General features: G+C 35.6%; 1 long non-coding RNA gene across 1 annotated transcript in view; it reads right to left on the minus strand.

Moving 5' to 3' along the window:
• Positions 1-3,229: 3,229 nt before the first annotated feature.
• LOC107549596 (uncharacterized) overlaps positions 3,230-6,210 on the minus strand; it is a 9,322-nt gene continuing 6,341 nt past the window's right edge. Inside the window, exon 3 of the long non-coding RNA XR_001604581.1 lies at positions 3,230-3,624. This is a non-coding gene — a long non-coding RNA (uncharacterized lncRNA). The remainder of the gene's footprint in view (positions 3,625-6,210) is intronic.

Raw genomic sequence — 6,210 nt, forward strand, 5'->3', positions numbered from 1 at the left:
ACTGACGTAACGTCTCCGTTCCCTCCTTCAGGGAACGAGGGTTACACAAGTAACCTAGACGTTTTGTGCTCCAGGGTTACATTTGCATTTTAGGGGAGGGACATTTTCATTCTAGAGAAGATTTGATTGGACAAAAATCTGCATATTGCAGGATGAGTCATCAATATTTTTTCCGGACAAGAAAGACTGTACATTTTAAATATGTACTGTATGTTTGCTATATACATATTTATAATTTATTTTGTTTAAACTGCCACAAAACTCTAAAAACTGAAGATGTTTTTTATCATACTTTATGTTCTTTACATCCATTTTTTATGGTTTATATTTTATTTTTATAATAATAACACTAATAACTATATATATACACACACACACATTTATTATTTACATATATAATATTTAATATACCATATACATACAGTATATTATTATTTTACAAATACAATAATAATGCACATATGCCAGAAAGCCAGGATATTGATGTACATACACAGAAAGAACACTGTGCTGTGTTGACATCGAACAGTGACTTGTTGGCATGTTTCACACTTTCTTCCCACCTCATGAAGTTGCACGTTGCATTTTAATGTATCACACGTGTCACATCGTCTCATCACTGTCTCTCTCACACACACCTTCCATATAAAGCTGCTGATATCCTTGCCTTCATTAGAGCTGCAACAAGCCCAGGTCTCCGTCACGCTGAGATATATAATTAACACACAGATCAGCGAGGAGATGGGCAGAGGGCGCCGGAGCCGCAGTCACTAATGATTCCACAGAGACTCTCTCACTAGACAAAAAGAACAGTGGACGACGTATGGATAATTGAGAGCTATAATACACACACACACACACACACACAGATTACAGCAATAGTTCCCTCCAAATTAATATTTCTGTCATCATTTACTCTCCTTTATGATGTTCCAAACCCTTATGACTTTTTCATTTTTTTTCTGTGGGACACAAAAGGATATGTTAGGAAGAATTTTCACACTGCTTTTCCAAATGATAAAAATATTCCGAAACAATTATTTTCTTCTTTTTTTTTAAATGGATGCAAAAATAGTAAAGAATACATAATGGTAGATATATACACACTGGTGGTCAAAAGTTTGGAATAATGAAGATTTTTAATATTTCTTATATAAGTCTCTTATGCTCACCAAGGCTGCATTTCATTTGAGCAGAAATACAGTAAAAACAGTAATATAACAATAAAAGAACAGTTTTCTATTTGAATATATTTTAAAATGTAATTTATTTCTGTGCTGCTTATTATTTTTGGGGAAACATTGATACACTACCATTCAAAAGTTTGGAGTATTTTTTTAAATAAATAAATACTTTTATTAAGTAAGATGCATTAAATTGTTTAAAAGTGACAGTAAAGACATTTATTTATCAAAACATTTTATCTCAAGATAAAAATAGATATACACTACTCACAAAAAGTTAGGGATATTTGACTTCCGGGTGAAATTTATGGAAAATGTAAAAAGTTCATGCTACAGTGATATTATATCATGAAAGTAGGTGTGTCTAGTCAATACAGAACTGCCTTACACCTGGTGAATGGTACTGTGACAAGCCAATATTACCTGAATAACATCATTAATCCAGTCATTGTCCCTCTGCATGAGCAACACAGGCCTGATTTCATCTTCATGGATGACAATGCATCATCAGGGAATGGCTGCTGGAGGCTGGGGTACCTCAAATGGAATGGCCTGCACTTTCTCCAGACCAATGTAAAAAGTTCATGCTACAGTGATATTATATCATGAAAGCAGGGCATTTAAGTAGAAGCATGCAATGGTAATTTCTTCATCTCAAACAATTTATTGAAAAAAAAGCTAACAACAGTGGTGGGTATACGACAGCAAAAAATGTCAATGTCTCAATAACTTGTCATGCGTCCTTGAGCATCAATTACAGCTTGACAACAACGTCTCATGCTGTTCACAAGCCGACTTATTGGCTGCTGAGGCATGACAAGTTATTGAGACATTGACATTTTTTGCTGTCGTATACCCCATGGATGACAATGCATCATCAGGGAATGGCTGCTGGAGGCTGGGGTACCTCAAATGGAATGGCCTGCACTTTCTCCAGACCGGAATCCCATAGAAAACCTAGTGTAAGTAAGTAGAAGCATGCAAGTATTAAGTAGAAGCATGCAATGGTAATTTCTTCATCTCAAAAAATTTATTGAAAAAAAAGCTAACAACAGTGGTGGGTATACGACAGCAAAAAATGTCAATGTCTCAATAACTTGTCATGCGTCCTTGAGCATCAATTACAGCTTGACAACAACGTCTCATGCTGTTCACAAGCCGACTTATTGGCTGCTGAGGCATGACAAGTTATTGAGACATTGACATTTTTTGCTGTCGTATACCCACCACTGTTGTTAGCTTTTGTTTCAATAAATTGTTTGAGATGAAGAAATTACCATTGCATGCTTCTACTTAAATGCCCTGCTTTCATGATATAATATCACTGTAGCATGAACTTTTTACATTTTCCATAAATCTCACCCGGAAGTCGAATATCCCTAACATTTTGTGAGTAGTGTATGTTTTCCACAAAAATGTGACGCAGCGCATTTGTTTTCAAAATTACTAATAATAAGGAGAAATGTTTCTTGAGCAGCAAATCAGCATATTAGAAGGATTTCTGTAGGATCATGTCACACTGAAGACTGGAGTAATGATGCTGAAAATTCAGCTTTGCATCACAGGAATAAATTACATTTCACAATATATTCAAATGGAAAACAGTTATTTTAAAATTGAAAATTATTTCACAATATTACTGTTTCTACTGCCGCATCATCAGGGAATGGCTGCTGGAGGCTGGGGTACCTCAAATGGAATGGCCTGCACTTTCTCCAGACCTGAATCCCATAGAAAACCTAGTGTAAGTAAGTAGAAGCATGCAAGTATTAAGTAGAAGCATGCAATGGTAATTTCTTCATCTCAAAAAATTTATTGAAAAAAAAGCTGCCCCCCCCAAAAAAACTACTAGTAAATAAATAATGCATATAAATGTAAATGCAAAACACAGAAGGTAGGTTTATTTATTTTATAACATTCTTTTAGCTTGCCATTTGGTAAACAGAAACTTTGTAACAGTTTCAAAACTGAGAGCAAACCACGAAAGAACTTTAATTTCTGGCTGAAACAAGCCTTTAATGAGCCACTTATTTTGTGTTGCCTATTTGTTTGACACCACCAAACAGCAATTTACAGCATCTCTGTGATCATTATTGCCAGATTAATGGCCGTTTGAGCAGGTCCAGTGTTCGTAATCAGGGGCAAACACTGGAGGCCGATGATGAATTATTAATACCGACATGCTGAGATGGCATCGTTTGTGTGTGTGAAAGAGGGAGTGAGTTTTTATCTCTGATTCTGTTCTAACATGACTTCACTATGAAATCGGTTAAGCCGTCCATTTCCTCCTGCAGATTTGCTGGTAATCGTTTTCGCCAGGCCTCGTCCAGTCTCTTGGATATACCTTTAATCTGCCGTTAGTTAAATTGTGAGGAAATCCTCACTAGTTCCCCTGCATTTTTTGGCCCTGTATCAAAGGCATCCTACGACAGCTCCAACCCTGAGAGAAAAATGTGTTGAAACGAAACTATTAGTGAGGAATATTTCAGGAAAGCAGACATATCACAAAGATCAAAGAGACGGTGAAAAAAACACACTTATGCAGCAAAATACAAGATGTTTTAAGCTCTGGGAAGTTGAAGTTCACTCACTTTGTGCTCTACGATGGCGTCCCGTTTTAAGTGTTCAACTTTGATTGCCTAAGATTTAATGGGTTTCTAAGTTGTTAAACATCTAAGTATAAACCTTGCTGTGATGTTTCTATTGAAGTTTCTCATGGGAAGGAAAAATAGACTAAAATAAGTCAGTAGACGACAGTGAGAATATAACATTTGATTATTAGAAAGGTTGAAGCTCATATTAAGATTAAGGTTGTGTGTTACTGAAGCTTGTTTCTGCCACAGGATAAAAAAAATACAAAATAAAAAAGGTCATTGCAACTTTCTGTCTCACAATTTGGATATTTTTCCTTGCAAATCTGTTGAAGTTCATATTAAGATTAAGGTTCTGTATATTATTGAAGCTTGTTTCTGCCACGGGATAAAAAAAATGTATAAATAAAAAAGGTAATTGCAACTTTCTATCACAATTTGGATATTTTTCCTTCCAAATCTGTTCAGTAAAGTTAAAACTGCGAGAATGAAAGTCCGAATTCTGAGTTCATATCTTGCCATTCTTACTTTTTCTCAGAATTGCAAGAAAAACAGTTTTGGCCAAAACAGAATTGCGAGATATAAACTTGGAATTGTGAGATTAACTCAAAAAAAAATTATTTCTTGGAATTATTACTACTGACTTTTTTCTCAGAATTGCGAGAAAAAGTCTAAATTGCGAGATATAAACTCAGAATTGCAAGAAAAAAATCTGAACCATGAAATATAAAATCAGAATTGCAAGTAAAAAAAGTCAGAATTGTGAAATATAAACTCATAATTGTGAGAAAGCCAGAATTCTGAGTTTATATCTTGCAATCTTGACTTTTTCTTAAAATTGCAAGAAAAACAGTTTTGGCCAAAACAGAATTATGAGATATAAACTTGGAATTGTGAGGAAAAAAAAACTCAGAATTGAAGACATTACATTATTTGCATGTGTTTTTAGATGTTTCATTCGCACGCTGGTCTGACATGCGCTTTTTCTGAGCGCCGCGTACAGTCTATGCGTACACCCGAAGCGCGCGCACTAAAAAGCCTGTCAAACAGCTCCGGATTACTAAACTAAGTTATCTTTTGCGCTAATACTGTCAAAACACACAAGGTTTACATATAGACTCAGTTGGTTATGTCTAAAATTAAAGTAAACAGTTGAGAGAGAAATGGATGCGTGCCTGTATATTAGATGCGTGCAGCCGGTCTTAAAGGTATACTCCACCCCAAACTTACCACCATGCCGTTCCAAACCCCTAAAAGCTTCGTTCGCATCACCATAGCGCCATTTTGGAGAATATCCGCTGAACGCAAGCAGCGTACGCTCTTCTGTGTCAGCCGCGCTGCACGGACGCGCTGTTTTCGTTCAAATCAAAGCGTAAATACATATAGAAAATGTATCCTTGTGACACAGGCTGACACAGAATAGCGTATGCTGCTTGCGTTCAGCGGATATTCTCCAAAATGGTGCTACGGTGATGCAGAGAGACACAGAGGAGACAAATTGTTGAGTAAAGTCGTTATTTTTGTTTTCTTCACGTACAAAAAGTATTCTCGTCACTTCATAACGTTACGGTTGAACCGCTGATGGCAGAGGGACTATTCTGACGATGTCTTTCATACTTTTCTGGACCTTGACAGTGTAATTTACTTGGCAGTCAATGGGACAGTCACAAGCCTCCCGGTTTTCATCCAAAATATCTTAAATTGTGTTCCGAAGACGAACGAAGCTTTACGGGTTTGGAACAACATGGGGGTAAGTGATTAATGACAAAATTTTCATTTTGGAGTGGAGTATCCCTTTAAAGAGACAGTACTAAACATGCTGCAGACTGTCATTAAAGGGATAGTTCACCCTAAAATTAAATTTCTGTCACGTTGTCCCAAACATGTACAAACCCAATTCCAAAAGAAAATAAAGCACTGTTTGTTTTATTTGTATATTATGTGTAGTTGTGATGTGTATCTTTGTTCTTATTTTTTAATAACAAAGATAAAACAATGACAACGATTTTTATCTTCACCCACTTTGGCCTAAATATCCGCCATTCTTTTTTAGATTTTGTTACCTTGAAAGGCTTTGTCTTTATAATAGCGAAATTAGTTTGGCTGTAATGCTCAGACAGCTTGCAAAATAGTAAAACCAATATGACAAAGAATTGTGATACTTCTAAAAAAAAATCGTGATTTGATATTTTTTCCCATATCGCCGACCGCTAGTTGTGAGATAAAAAGTCACAATTACTTTTTTTTTTATTCCATGGCCAAAACAAACTTGAAGTACTAACTTAGTAGGACCATACCCGTGCCTAGTGCATTGACTACCCTTACCAAAAAGTAGTATACTTCAAGTTTATTTTATTAAGTATACTTAAGTAAAGTTCAAGTATATTTTTTAAGTATACTTTATGTAGTAAGTATACAAATATCAGTGTACTAGT

This window comes from Sinocyclocheilus grahami, unplaced genomic scaffold, assembly GCF_001515645.1.
Source record: "Sinocyclocheilus grahami isolate Dianchi unplaced genomic scaffold, SAMN03320097.WGS_v1.1 scaffold376.1, whole genome shotgun sequence".
Taxonomy (NCBI): Eukaryota; Metazoa; Chordata; class Actinopteri; order Cypriniformes; family Cyprinidae; genus Sinocyclocheilus; species Sinocyclocheilus grahami.